This window comes from Mustela putorius, unplaced genomic scaffold (genome assembly GCF_011764305.1).
Source record: "Mustela putorius furo isolate JIRA1106 unplaced genomic scaffold, ASM1176430v1.1 tig00003923_pilon_pilon_pilon, whole genome shotgun sequence".
NCBI classification, from domain to species: Eukaryota; Metazoa; Chordata; class Mammalia; order Carnivora; family Mustelidae; genus Mustela; species Mustela putorius.
This window is the reverse complement of record NW_025422068.1, coordinates 11,916,965-11,932,125: the sequence shown is the minus strand read 5'-3', so window position 1 is coordinate 11,932,125 and position 15,161 is coordinate 11,916,965. Positions and strand designations below refer to the sequence as shown.

At 40.8% G+C, this 15,161-nt stretch overlaps 1 pseudogene; it reads left to right on the top strand.

Moving 5' to 3' along the window:
• The first annotated feature begins 3,793 nt into the window (after nt 1-3,793).
• On the top strand, nt 3,794-4,171 carry LOC101675021 (annotated as a pseudogene).
• The last annotated feature ends 10,990 nt before the right edge of the window (nt 4,172-15,161 follow it).

Genomic DNA, 15,161 nt, shown 5'->3' with positions numbered 1-15,161 from the left:
CTCTTTTTTCCTTTTTCCTATTTAGACTAGATGCCTATTATACCAACTTATATTTCATAGTTTCTTTTTAACTTGTATTTTTTCACATCTACATTTTATAGATATATGTGTCATTTTACTCTTTTTTTACTTTATTCAATTTTACACATACACACATATATAAAGTTATATACATAATATGTATATAAAGTTTTATATATATAAAGCATATATATGTATGCTTTATATATTTATATGTATATATACACACATATATGTATATATGTATACACATATATGTATATATATATGCTTTATATGTGTATACATATATACATATACATAGGTATATGTATTATGTATAAGTGTATATATATATACATAAGTAAAACTTCATATATGTGTGTGGTATGTATACATATGTATACTGTATATGTACATACACATATATACATATGCATATACACATGTATATGTGTATACACACATAAATATATGTATGTGTAAATATATACATATGTGTGTATACACATATAAACATGTATATGTGCATATATATGTATACACACATATATATGTGTGTGTATACATATCACATACACATATATGAAGTTTTACTTTCCTTGCAATGTATTGTCTTCTAACACACAGACCAAAACTCACACAGGAATAAGTGGATCACCATATTTTCTCCACACTGTGAGATTATAGTCTCCCTTCCCCTCCCTTATTTTTTTTTTTCAATTTTATCCTTGTGTTTCCTTTTGGCTTTGTTTATTTTTCTGTGGTGGCTTCTGACCACTCCAGGTTTTTCTAGGGTTCATCTTGCTTGGGTCCTATTGATATTTTGGACTCTGTTCACTTGCCCACCCATCATTCTCTGGGCAGAATTATTAGAAGGAGGAATTCACACACAGAAAGAAAGAAAGAAGAAAAGAAAAGAGAAAAGAACCAGAGGCAGTGTTCTCTGCCACAGAGATCATCGATATGAATATAAGTAAGATGTCAGAAAGAGCATTCAGGATAGCAATCAAAGTTAACAGCTAGGCATGAAAAAAGCATAAATGACAATATAGAATCTCTAAGTACAGAAATAAGATCTAGTCAGGCCACTCTTAAAAATACTATGGATGAGATTCAGTCTAAACAGGATAGGCAAACAGCTAGAGTCAAAGAAGCAGAAGAGAGAATAACTGACCTACAGGATAAGCTGATGAAAAGGAAGTAACTTGAGGAAAACAACTAAAAGCCCATAAAAAGGGGCACCTGGGTGGCTCAATGGCTTAAGCCTCTGCCTTCAGCTCAGGTCATGGTCTTAGGGTCCTGGGATCGAGCCCCGCATCAGGCTCTCTGCTCAGTGGGGAGCCTGCTTCTCCCCACCCCCACCTGCCTCTCTGCCTACTTGTGATCTCTCTCTGTCAAATAAATAAATAAAACCTTAAAAAAAATTAAAAGCCCATAAAAAGTCTTGGAGAGATTAATGATGTCATGAAATGTTCCAGTGTCAGAATAATTGGGATCCCTGAGGTGGATGAAGAGAAAGAGAGGACTAGAAGGTATATTTGAGAAAATCATAGCTGAGAACTTCCCTAATCTGGGAAATGAAATAAGCACTAATGTCCAAGAGGCAGAGAGAAACCCTCCCCAAATCAACAAAAATAGATCAATACCCCAACATATAATAGTGAGGCTTGCAAATCTTACAGCCAAAGAAGCTATCCTGAGAGCAGCTAGGGAGAGGAGGTTCCTAATGTATGGAGGGAAGAACATAGAATAATATCAGACCTATCTCCAGAAACCTGGCAAACCAGAAAAGGGCTGCCAAGGCATATTCAGAGTAGTAAATGAGAAGAACATGCAGTCAAGAATACATTATCCAGCAAGGCCGTCATTTAGAATGAATGGAGAGATAAAGATCTTCCAGGACAGGCATAACTGGAAGAATATGGGACAAGACAACCCTGTAAGAAATATTAAGGGGGATTCTGTAAGTGAAGAGAAACCCCAAGAGAAATATAGACCAGAAGTACCAGAGACAATCTACAGAAACAGGGACTTTACAGGCAATACAATGGCACTGAATGCATATCTTTCAATAGTTACTCTAAATGTAAATGGGTTGAATGTTCCCATCAAAAGACATGGGGTATCAAATTGTATCAAAAAAGCAGGACCAATCCATATGCTGTCTACAAAAGACTCACTTTGAGCTGGTTCTTTGAAAGAATTAGTAACATCAATAAACCTCTGGCCAGATTTACCCAAAAGAAAAGAATAAGAACCAAATTAATAGAATCATGAATAAAAGGAGAGATCATGACCAACACCAAGGACACAGAGACAACTGTTAGAAATCATTGCCAGCAGCTATATGGCAATAAATTAAGCAATCTGGAAGACATGGATGCATTTCTGGAAACTTATCAACTACCAAAACTGAAACAAGAAGAAATAGGCAATCTGAACAAACCAATAGCAGCAAGGAAATTGAAACAGTCATCAAAAACCTCCCAAAAGGGGCACCTGGGTGGATCAGATGATTAAGCATCTGCCTTTGGCTCAGGCCATGATCCCAAGGTCCTGGAATTGAGCCCTGCATCGGTCTCCCTGTTCAGTGGGAAGTCTGCTTCTCCCTCTCCCACTTCCCCTACTTGTGTTCCTGCTCTCGCTCTGTCTCTCTGTGTCAAATAAACAAATAAGATCTTTTTAAAATTATGCCTCCATCAGAAAGGATGCATACCCAACTTTTGTAGCAACATGGACGGCACTGGAAGAGATTATGCTGAGTGAAATAAGTCAAGCAGAGAGAGTCAATTATCATATGGTTTCACTTATTTGTGGAGCATATCAAATAGTATGGAGGACATGGGGAGATAGAGAGGAGAAGGGAGTTGGGGGAAATTGGAAGGGGAGGTGAACCATGAGAGACTATGGACTCTGAAAAACAATCTGAGGGTTTTGAAGGGGTAGAGGGTGGGAGGTCGGGGTACCAGGTGGTGGGTATTATAGAGGGCACGGATTGCATGGAGCACTGGGTGTGGTGCAAAAATAATGAATACTGTTATGTTGAAAATAAAAAATAAATTAGAATAAATCCCCAAAAACAAGAGTCCAGGGACAGATGCCTTCCTGGGGGGATTATACCAAACATTTAAAGAAGAAATCATACCTATTCTATTGAAGCTGTTCCAAAAAATAGAAATGGAAGGAAAAGTTCCAAACTCATTCTATGAGGTCAGCATTATCCTGATCTCAAAATCAAAGACCCCATCCAAAAGGAGAATTACAGACCTATATCCTTGATGAATATGGATGCCAAAACCCTCATTGAGATCCTAGTCAATAGGATCTAACAGTACATTAAAAGGATTATTCACCATGACCAGTTGGGATTTAATCCTGAGAGGCAAGGGAAAGAAAAACAAAAATGAACTATTGAGGCTTCATCAAGATAAAAAAAGCTTCAGGGCACCTGTGTGGCTCAGGGGGTTAAAGCCTCTGCCTTCAGCTCGGGTCATGATCCCAGGGTCCTGGGATCGAGGTGGGGCTCTCTGCTCGGTGGGGAGCCTGCTTCCCTTCCTCCCTCTCCGCCTGCTTCTCTGCCTACTTGTGATCTCTGTCAAATAAATAAATAAAATCTTTAAAAAAAAATTTTTTTTAAAAAAAGCTTCTGCACAGTTAACAAGACTAAATGGCAGCTAACAAAATGGGAGAAGATATTTGCAAGTGGCATTTCCGATAAAGGGTTAGCAACCAAAATCTATGCAGAACTTATCAAATTCAACGCCAGGGGAAAGGACACAGGGTTTGAAACATGGCGGATGATATGTACCAGCAACAAAGGAATAACACTGCAGAACCATCCCTGGGTCTCATCAGGTTCAGCCTGGATGAATGAATTTACATGAAAATGAGAAATGACAGAAAGCTTCAAACCAGATTACATGCCTATGGTCAGCATTTAAATATGATTTGGAGGAACCGGTGACTGCTATAGAAACTGATGAGGAAACACATGAAAGAAATATATAAATCAACAAAATAGAATATTCTGATGCTTTCTGTCAGAGGAGATGGTAGCGTATGAGTTGTTCCTCCATTAAGAGTTGGTCGAAACAACGAATTTATTTTGTATGGAATACAGAAGACTTTGTATGGCTGCCTCTTCAAATGTAGAAGACATTCAAAATAGAAATCTGTGTAAATTTTTTTTGTTTTTTTGAAGATTTTATTTATTTATTTACCAGAGAGAGAGAGAGAGAGAGTGAGAGCACACAGGCAGGCAGAGTGGCAGCAGAGGCAGAGGGAGAAGCAGGCTCCCCACAGAGCAAGGAGCCCAATGTGGGACTCTATCCCAGGTTGCTGGGATCATGACCTGAGCTGAAGGCACCCGATTAACTAACTGAGCCACCCAGGTGTCCCAAAACCTGTGTAAATTTTGATATAAGGCATGATCAAGGATTCCTCCACTACTGAACTTAATTTGCTGATAACTCAAGAATTCTTAATCTAAAGGGGACTTTTATTTTTTTACCAACTGTTTGAATAAATGTGATCACCAACATGCAGCACTCTTTTTTTTAGGAATTTATTTGGTCTGTTGTCTTCTCAGACAATTTCTGGAGTTTTTGTTTTTGTTTTTGTTTTGTCCTTAAATTAAATTTGATGTTTCCTTTAAAAACAAACAAACAAACAAAAAACAAAAAAAAAAACAAGGAATCCAGTTAAGAAATGGGCAGAAGACATGAATAGATATTTTTCCAAAGAAGACATCCAGAAGGCTGACAGACACATGAAAAGATGCTCAACATCACTCATCATCAGGGGAATATAAATCAAAATTGTGATGAAATACCATCTCACACCAGTCAGAATGGCTAAAATTAACAACACAGGCAACAACAGGTGTTGGCGAGGATCCTGAGAAAGAGGAACCCTCTTGCATTGTTGGTGGGAATGTAAACTGGTGTAGCCACTCTGCAGAACAGTATGGAAGTTCCTTACCAAGTTAAAAGTAGAACTACACTATGACGCAGCAATTACACTACTAGGTAGTTAGCCAAAGGATACAAAAATACAGATTTGAAGGGGCACATATCCCCCTGATGTTTGCAGAAGCATTATCAATAATAGCCAAATTGTGGAAAGAGTCCAGATGTCCATTGATAGATGAATGGATAAAGATGTGGTACATACTCTTGTTCAACATAGTATTAGAAGTCCTAGCAACAGCAATCAGACTACAAAGAGAAATAAAAGGTATCCAAATTGGCAATGAAGAAGTCAAACTCTCTCTCTTCACAGATGACATGATTCTTTATATGGAAAACCCAAAAGACTCCACCCCCAAACTACTAGAACTCATACAGCAATTCAGCAATGTGGCAGGATACAAAGTCAATGTGCAGAAATCAGTGGCTTTCTTATACACTAATAATGAAAATACAGAAAGGGAAATTAGAGAATCGATTCCATTTACTATAGCATCAAGAACCATAAGATACCTGGGAATAAACCTAACCAAAGAGGTAAAGGATCTGTACTTGAACTACAGAACACTCATGAAAGAAATTGAAGAAGACACAAAAAGATGGAAGACCATTCCAAGCTCTTGTATCGGAAGAATAAACATTGTTAAAATGTCTATACTGCCTAGAGCAATCTATACTTTTAACGCCATTCCGATCAAAATTCCACCGGTATTCTTCAAAGAGCTGGACCAAATAATCCAAAAATTTGTATGGAATCAGAAGAGACCCCGAATCGCTAAAGGAAATGTTGAAAAACAAAACTAAAGCTGGGGGCATCACATTACCTGATTTCACGCTTTACTACAAAGCTGTGATCACCAAGACAGCATGGTACTGGCATAAAAACAGACACATAGACCAGTGGAACAGAGTAGAGAGCCCAGATATGGACCCTCAACTCTATGGTCAATTAATCTTCAACAAAACAGGAAAAAATATAGAGTGGAAAAAAGACAGTCTCTTCAATAAATGGTGCTGGCAAAACTGGCAGCTATATGTAGAAGAATGAAACTCGACCATTCTCTTACACCGTACACAAAGATAAACTCAAAATGGATAAAAGACCTCAACGTGAGACAGGAATCCATCAGAATCCTAGAGGAGAACATAGGCAGTAATCTCTTCTATATCAGCCACAGCAACTTCTTTCAAGATATGTCTCCAAAGGGAAAGGAAACAAAAGCGAAGATGAACTTTTGGAACTTCATCAAAATCAGAAGCTTCTGCACAGCAAAGGAAAGAGTCAAGAAAACAAAGAGGCAACCCACGGAATGGGAGAAGATATTTGCAAATGACAGTACAGACAAAGGGTTGATATCCAGGATCTATAATGAACTCCTCAAACTCAACACACACGAAACAGGCAAACATATCAAAAAATGTGTCAGACACATGAAAAAATGTTCATCATCACTAGCCCTCAGGGAGATTCAAATTAAAATCACATTGAGATATCACCTTACACCAGTTAGAATGGCCGAAATTAACAAAACAGGAAACAACATGTGTTGGAGAGGATGTGGAGAAAGGGGAATCCTCTTCCACTGTTGGTGGGAATGCAAGTTGGTGCAGCCTCTTTGGAGAACAGTGTGGAGATTCCTCAACAAATTAAAAATAGAACTTCCCTATGACCCTACAATTGCATTCCTGGGTATTTACCCCAAAGATACAGATGTAGTGAAAAGAAGGGCCATCTGTACCCCAATGTTTATAGCAGCAATGGCCACGGTCACCAAACTATGGAAAGAACCAAGATGCCCTTCAACGGACGAATGGATAAGGAAGATGTGGTCCATATACACTATGGAGTATTATGCCTCCATCAGAAAGGATGAATACCCAACTTTTGTAGCAACGTGGACCGGACTGTAAGAGATTATGCTGAGTGAAATAAGTCAAGCAGAGAGTCAATTATCATATGTTTTCACTTATTTGTGGAGCATAGCAAAAAGCATGGAGGACATGGGGAACTAGAGAGAAGGGAGTTGAGGTAAATTGGAAGGGGAGGTGAATCATGAGAGACTATGGACTCTGAAAAACAACTGAGGGGTTTGATGTGGCGGGGGGGTGGGAGGTTGGGGTACCAGGTGGTGGGTATTATAGAGGGCACAGATTGCATGGAGCACTGGGTGTGGTGAAAAAATAATGAATACTGTTTTTCTGAAAATAAATAAATTAAATTAATTTTAAAAAGGATGTGGTACATATATACAATGGCATATTACTCAGCCATCAGAAAGAATGAAATCTTTACATTTTCAATGACATGGATGAAACTAGAGGGTATTATGCTAAGCAAAGGAAGTCAGTCAGTCAGAAAAGGATAAATACCATATGATTTCATTCATATGTGGAATTTAAGAAAGAAAACAGATGAAAATATGGGAAAGGAGGAAAACAAATCATAAGTGACTCTCAACAATTGAGAGCAATCTTAGGGTTGATGGAGCAAGATGGCTAGATGGGCAAGGGGGGCACTTGGGATGAGCAGTGGGTGTTGCGTGTAAGTGACAAATCACTGAATTCTACTCTTGAAACCAACACTGCATCACTGTTACCTTCCTTGAAGGTAAATAAAAACTTGAACAGGAGGGGAAAAAATAACATTTGCTTATCAAAAAATGCCACTGAGAGAATAAAAAAGGAAGGCACAGACTGAGAAATTACATGACGTGCACTAGATATAAACAATAAGATGTTATACCCAGAATATGTTTTTTAAAGATTTACAAATCAAAAGACAAACACCCCACTTAAAAAAAAATGGGCAAATACTTGAGAATAATTTCTGAAAGAAGATATCCAAATGGCCATTTGTTGTATGAAACAGTTTGCTTGGTTTCATCCCCATCTGACTTCTTCTTCTTTTTTTTAAAGATTTTATTTATTTATTTGACAGACAGAGATCACAAGTAGGCAAGAGGCAGGCACAGAGAGAGGTGGAAGCAGGCTCAGAGCAGAGAGCCGGATGCCGGGCTCAATCCCAGGACCCTGGGATCATGACCTGAGCCAAAGGCAGAGGCTTTAACCCACTGAGCCACCCAGGCGCCCCATCCCTGTCTGACTTCTAAATGTTGCAACCACAGCCCACCTCTTCTGGTGTTGACCTTTAAATTTATTTTTCTGTCCTAAACCTCTCCTCTGAGATCCTGACCCACAGATTACACTACTCACTGGCTGTCACACAGACAAGTAAAAAAAATTATATATATATATATATATTCATTCAAAGGTGAATTCATTATCCTCACACTCACAATTCATTTCTCAATTTTTTCCTATAATTCTTTTTTTTTTTAGTTGGAATAAGTGAATACCTTGTGTATTATGTGTGCATTGAGTAAATATTTACTGCTGTAGACAATTCCTTTTTAATTGATCATCAGCTAGGCTCTCATGGATACCTCAATCAGAAAATCAAAGGCTGTTGCATACTTAGAAAGCAAGATATTTTATATACTACATTTGGTTTATTTTCTCCTGTCAGCATCATTTGAAAATTTTCTCTTTCTTTAAATTCTTAAAAAACTTTTTTTATTATATTCAGTTAGCCACTGTGTAGTACATAATTAGCCCTTGATGCAGTGTTCAGTAAATCATTAGTTAAGTATAGCACCCAGTGCTCATAAGAGCACATGTCCTCTTCAATACCCATCACCCTGTTACCCCTTCCCCTACCCTCCTCCCCTCTGAAACCCCCAGATTGTTTCTCAGGGTCCATAGTATCTCATGATTCAATGGTATCTCCTTCTCTTCAGTTACTCCTGCAAGAAATCCAAGAGTCACCTGCTGTTTCACCTTCTATCTCCATTCTCCTCTTCATCTTTAACAATAGACTCCCACATCATGTTTTATTTATGTGTGAATTAATTTACCCATTTATAATATAAACATTATATAGAAACACTCTGACACAAGAGCTATATATTTCCAATAATTCATATATCTCTATTGTAATCTGTCGCTGTTTTCTGCACCATCCTGTCCACACACCTCCCCACAGGTGGTAAGTGCTAGTCTGCATTTGTGTTTTTAATTCCTTTGCATCACAGATAAGCAGGGAGGAAGATACACAGAGATGTATGCCTAACCAACATTGTTTAGTTTTGCTCCCTTCTACAAATGGCATTGTACTGTTTATATTCTTCTAGGACTTGCTTTTTCCACTCACCATTGTTACAAAGACTCAGCAAAGTTGCCCCCATTAATTGGGGCACTTCCTTGTATTGGGATTACCATTCCATGGTGCGGCTATACCATAATTTATGTTACTTGCTCCCACAAATGGGCATCTCAGTGTTTTCAATTTTTTGCTACCATGAACAGTGTTGGTATGGACATCTTTGCACACATCTCCTGAGATTCGTGTGCAAGAATTTTCCAGGTTCTACTCATGGGTGTTAAAGTACGCAAATATTCAATGATCTGAATTCATCGCAAATTGTTTTCCACTTCTATGTTTGGTAATGTCAAATGTCTTAATTTTGATCAATGAAGTGTCTATAAAATTATCTTAATGCGCTTTTGGTTTTCATGTCCCTGATTAGTAGAAATTAGGGATCATTTCATATATTTAAAGGCTAAAAGATTTTCCTCTTTTCAGAATTGCATATCACATCTTTTGCCCTTTTTCTACTGAAAAAAACGTTTGAATATATCTTCTGGTCTGTAAAAGTTCTTTATCCATTGTTCCAATCCCTTGTCAATTTTACATATTATAATGATTACTTCACAGTTTATGACTTTTTTCCCTACTTTCTTTTTTTTTAATATTTTATTTATTTGAGAGAGAGAGCATGAAAGGGGCGAGGGGCAGAGGGAGAAGCCGGCTCCCTGATGAGCAGAGGGCCTGATGTGGGAGTCGATTCTGGGACTCCAGGATCATGACCTGAGCCAAAGGCAGTTGCTTAACCAACTGAGCCACCCAGGTGCCCTTTTCCCTACTTTCTTAAAGGCCTATTTGGATGACAACATTTAATTTTAATGAGGGACCTGAGATCTGTCTACATGGAGCTCATTTTTATTTCCACACATTTGGAATTCAAAGAACTCTGTGTGGCCTGGGTCAGGGCAGTTGTCCACCACCCACTGAAAATGGGTCAGGTATTTAAGAAGGCTCCCCACCTGCTAGTGGAAGGAAGGTGAGAGCAGGTCCACGTTAGCTTAAGTGGAGAGCACTGTGAGACACATCTGTTCTAGACATCACATCAGGTTCTCTGAATGGCTGAAATAGCAAAAGGTTTGGGACAGTTTTACATTCCAAAGCACTATGATTTGGAGCCCCTTGGGAAGGAGCTGCCTGACGTACAAAAAAATGAGGCAATGGGGGAACTATTGACTGAAAAGTCTGAGAGTAATGTAGTCCTATTCCTTTGTTGGACTTCAGCCCATTCTAGATTGATTCTTCCAGTTTTTGAGATCTTCAAATGCTTCCCTCCCTCCTTCATTCCACTCACCACACTCATATCAAAAACCCAAATTATCCCTTGAGTTCTCCTGGTAGAAAGATTATGGCAGTAAACCTTGAAATTTTTAAATTACTCTATTCATTTACCTTAAATCACTTCAGTTCCTAACATGGGATGAAGGTAGACAACAAGGTTATTAAAGGTGAGCTCAGTGTGATGGATGTTTGGAACAATGTTTATAGCAGCAGTGTCCACAACAGCCAAACTACGGAAAGAGCCCAGAATGCCCATGGACAGATGAATGGATAAAGGAGATGATATATATATATATATATATATATATATATATATATATATATAATGGAATATTCATCAAAAAATGAAATCTTACCATTTGCAATGATGCGGATGGAACTACAGGGTATTTTGCTAAGTGAAATAAGTCAGTCAAAGAAAGGCAAATACCATATGATTTCACTTATATGTGGAATTCAAGAGACAAAAGAGGGAACATAGGGGAAGGGAAGGAAAAATAAAGTATGATAAAAACAGAGAAGGAGGTAAATTACAAGAGACTTTTAAGACTTGGAAATAAATTAAGGGTTGCTGTCGTTACTTAACAAATTACCCCAACCACTTAAGTTTGCTCACTGTTTGTGGGTCATAAATGCAGGAAGGGCTTGTCTTGCCTGGGCAGTGGTCACTTGGGATGTCCTGTGCAGGTGCATTTGGAGGTCAGCAGGCTGGTGCAAAATGGCTCGCTCACATGGCCGTGGCCCCCAGCAAGACAGTCTCAGGGTCATGAGACTTCTTACATGGGAGCTTTGCCCAGCCCAAGGCTCCTAGCTTGAGCAGCCCAGCAAACCAGGCAGAAGCTGGGTCCCTTTTCATGTTCTGACCTCAGTCCTGCTGCATGGCTTCATGGTTGGTCCCACGGTGGGTTGCTCCTGTTATCTTCATCCAGGAGGGCATTAAGGGCTCTGGTGAGGCCTGACCACCACTCACCTACCCCATTTGGAGCTGAGGAGCGCTCCCTTTTCCTAAATAGAAACTTAAAAAATAGTAATAATAATAATAAGCAAACGCTATCTTCAAGGAGAGGTTTTTGACAGGTTTGGCCACATGGCTCATACCCAGAGAAGACTGACTGACCATCATATCTTACAGGGTGAGAGAAGTTTTAGCTGAACACATGGCTGCCACTCCATTTACTTAGTCTCCCCTGAAAGCTGGGGAGCAAGAACAAGTTCTTGTGAGTGGGAGGTGAGGGAAGGTCTTCTGTACAAAGTCTGGGTATCATTCTAAAACAAAAAAGTTCATCCTCTCCTCCGTCCTGACCGGAGCCGGGACATCATCTTTAACTGGGAGCTGGGATGCACGTGTTGAAGATATTAGGATGACAAATGAAAGACTGGGTCCCTAGTAGGTGTGGATGTGTTGGAGCTGTCCAGAAACACACCCACTTGGGTCCTTGAGCAAGTGAGAAACAGGCTATCTTATTTAGGCCAGGATCATGTTGGGTCTCTGTTCCAGCTGCCAGACTGACACCCCTTCAGATAAAAGTCCTTTGCTTTTTAACACAGATGGACTGTGCATCTCCTGGAAAAAAGCAAACAGATCCCTGGGTACATGGCTTAGGCAATGGTCACAAGAATGTAAGTAAGTCCTTTCTCCTCCCCTTAGAAAGAAAGAGCAGTAGGAATAAGAAAATAAATAAAATAAAATGGAATTATAACATCAAGTGGGGATCAATCGGAAGGTGCCAGGCTCTCTGACTTTTCCTGGAGGGTCTCCCACAACAGTGCACCAGCAGCCAGAGGGTCTGGGAAGGATGTGAGGTCTATACTGTCAAAAATAGTGGGTGTCTGGGTGGCTCAGTCGGTCAGGCACCTGACTCTTGGCTTCAGCTCAGGTCAAGATCTCAGAGTCCTGGGATCAAGCCCCGTGTCAGGCTTTGTGCTGGGTGGGGGGATATGCTTTTGGATTCTCTCTCTCCCTCTGCCCTTCCTCCCCTATTTGTGTGCGCTCTCTCTCTCTCAAATAAATAAACCTTTTTAAAAACACTTAAGGAAAAACAATCTGCTCCCTTCTCAGTAAGCATTTCTGGGTCTAAGTGACCTAGAATTTCAGTTGTCATGTGTGACCCTGGGAAAGCCTCGCTCCCGGAAGCACCCTGGCCTTGCTTCTCACACAGTCCACTAGGATTAGGGCCATAGGTGGCTTAAACTCTGCCCCCCTCCAGGTCAAGGTTCCTAATGCACTCCCCAGGATCTCTCCACCACCCTGCCCTCTCAAATGTTCTCTGTCACTGTCCTAAATCAGGCCCCTGGGCCCAGTGTGTGCCAGAGGTCCCAAAATTTCCTACACGATCACTGGCCCCTCCCTTAGTAAGAGGAATCTGACTAAACAGTTACTTTTTCCAGCAGGCTGGTGGTATGTTTGTGTGAGCCGGTTCCGGCCAGGGAGCTATAATCGGGCTGTTTGCTGGCTTCCAAGAAAGGAGTGCTGGCCACAGGAATTCACCTTTTGCCCTTCTTCCTTCCTCTTTCGTCCTGCCTAAAATGTGAGCATGCCGACCAGAGCTCCCACAGCCGAAGAGTAACATCTAGGATGGCAGTCCCCTGCGAAGCAGTGAGACACAGAGACAGAAGACAGCTGGGCCCTAGACCCACCTAGAGCCCTAGACCACCTGGCTCTCGCTTCCCTAAGACGTCGTGACGAGTTTTCTGCTGTATGCATCTGGATCTGATCCAGCGTCCTGTCCGAGCGTTTTAGTATCAAGAGCCAGATTTCAAGGAACCCGAAGGGGCAGCAGGAGAGAGAGTAACAGCCTCAGGACCACCCAGGCTCCTTTCTCTCAACAGCTAAGCCTGTACTCACTCGCCTTCCTCCCACCATCAGGTGGGGTCAAAAAGGAAACCTGGGGAAAGAGAGCACCCAGGACAGAGATTTCTCAAAGACATGGACGGTTGCTTTCACGCATACTAATCCTCACAAGCACCCTAAAGGGAGGCCGGCACTGTTGTCCCTGCCCCTCAGGAAGAGGCTCTGGCAGGACAAAATGGCTGAGGCAGAGCTGGGCCGAGCATAGGTCTTCCCGTGACAGGACTTCACCACCACGCACGGTCTCTGGGCCTCAGAACAGAGGTGGTGCTCCTCCCCTCCCCTCTGCTCCAATTATAAGCTCTCTGTGACATGCCCAGGTTAGACAGAGGGTGGTTGGGACAACGGATGGAGGTTCAAGGGCCCCACCTGAGGCAAACCACTGATCTCTACAGAAATCCTGTTGGGAAGCCTGAAATCCAGCATTTGTGGAAGATTATCAAGAAAAAGGATAAGTGAGGAAAATTTTGACACAGGTAAATATTTGACATGGTTATGAAACAGTGTACAGGGCATATATAAGTGTTCCACTCATATAAAGCTAAATAAATATTTCTGTACCTTCATGAATTTTATTGAAGAATAAGTGTTTTATTTATTTATGCAAGAAAGAAATTTGGCAGGTATAAATAGAGACGAGGGGGAATGTGGAAGTGTGAATATTTTTATTATCATCTGCTTCCTGATTTTCTAAGATGCAAACGTATTGCTTTTGTAATAAGAAAGGCTAAGTGGCCTTTAAGAATTTCAGTTGTCAAGTGTTGGATCGGATGTGGAGAAAGGGGAATCCTCTTACACTGCTGGTGGGAATGCAAGTTGGTGCAGCCACTGTGGAAAACAGTGTGGAGATTCCTTAAGAAATTAAAAACAGAGCTTCCCTATGACCCTGCAATTGTACTACTGGGTATTTACCTCAAAGATACAGATGTAGTGAAAAGAAGGGCCATCTGTACCCCAGTGTTCATAGCAGCAATGGCCACAAGGGACGAATGGATAAGGAAGATGTGGTCCATATACACTATGGAGTATTATGCCTCCATCAGAAAGGATGAAAACCCAACTTTTTTTTTAAGATTTATTTATTTGACACGCAGAGAGAGAAATCACAAGTAGGCAGAGAGGCAGGCAAAGAGAGGGGGGAAGCAGGCTTTCTGCTGAGCGGAGAGCCCAATGCGGCACTCGATCCCAGGATGCTGAGATCATGACCTGAGCTGAAGGCAGAGGCATAACCCACTGAGCCACCCAGGTGCCCAATACCCAACTTTTTTATCTACATGGAGGGGACTGGAAGAGTTTATGCTGAGTGAAAAAAGTCAAGCTGAGAGAGTCAATTATCATACGGTTTCACTTATTTGTGGAGCATAAGGAATAACATGGAGGACATGGGGAGATGGAGAGGAGAAGGGAGTTGAGGGAAATTGGAGGGGGAGATGAACCATGACAGACTGTGGACTCTGAGAAACATACTGATGGTTTTGGAGGGGAGGGAGGTGAAAAGTTGGGTGAGCCTGGTAGTGGGTATTATGGAGGGCACGTATTGCATGGAGCACTGGGTGTGCTGCATAAATAATGAATTCTGGAACACTGAAAAGAAATTTAAAAAATAAAAATTAAAAAAAAAAAGAATTTCAGTTGTCATGTGTGAACCTGGTAAAGGGTCACACATAATTTTTTATTATTCTTTAAAAGATTTTATTTATTTGACACAGAGAGATAAAGAGAGAGCACGAGCAGGGGGAACGGCAAGCAGGGGAGAAGCAGACTCCCCAGGACCCTGGGATCATGACCTGAGCAGAAGGCAGCTGCTTAACTAAGCCATCCAGGCGACCCTACCTTTCATTTTTAGAAGGCATTGAAATCT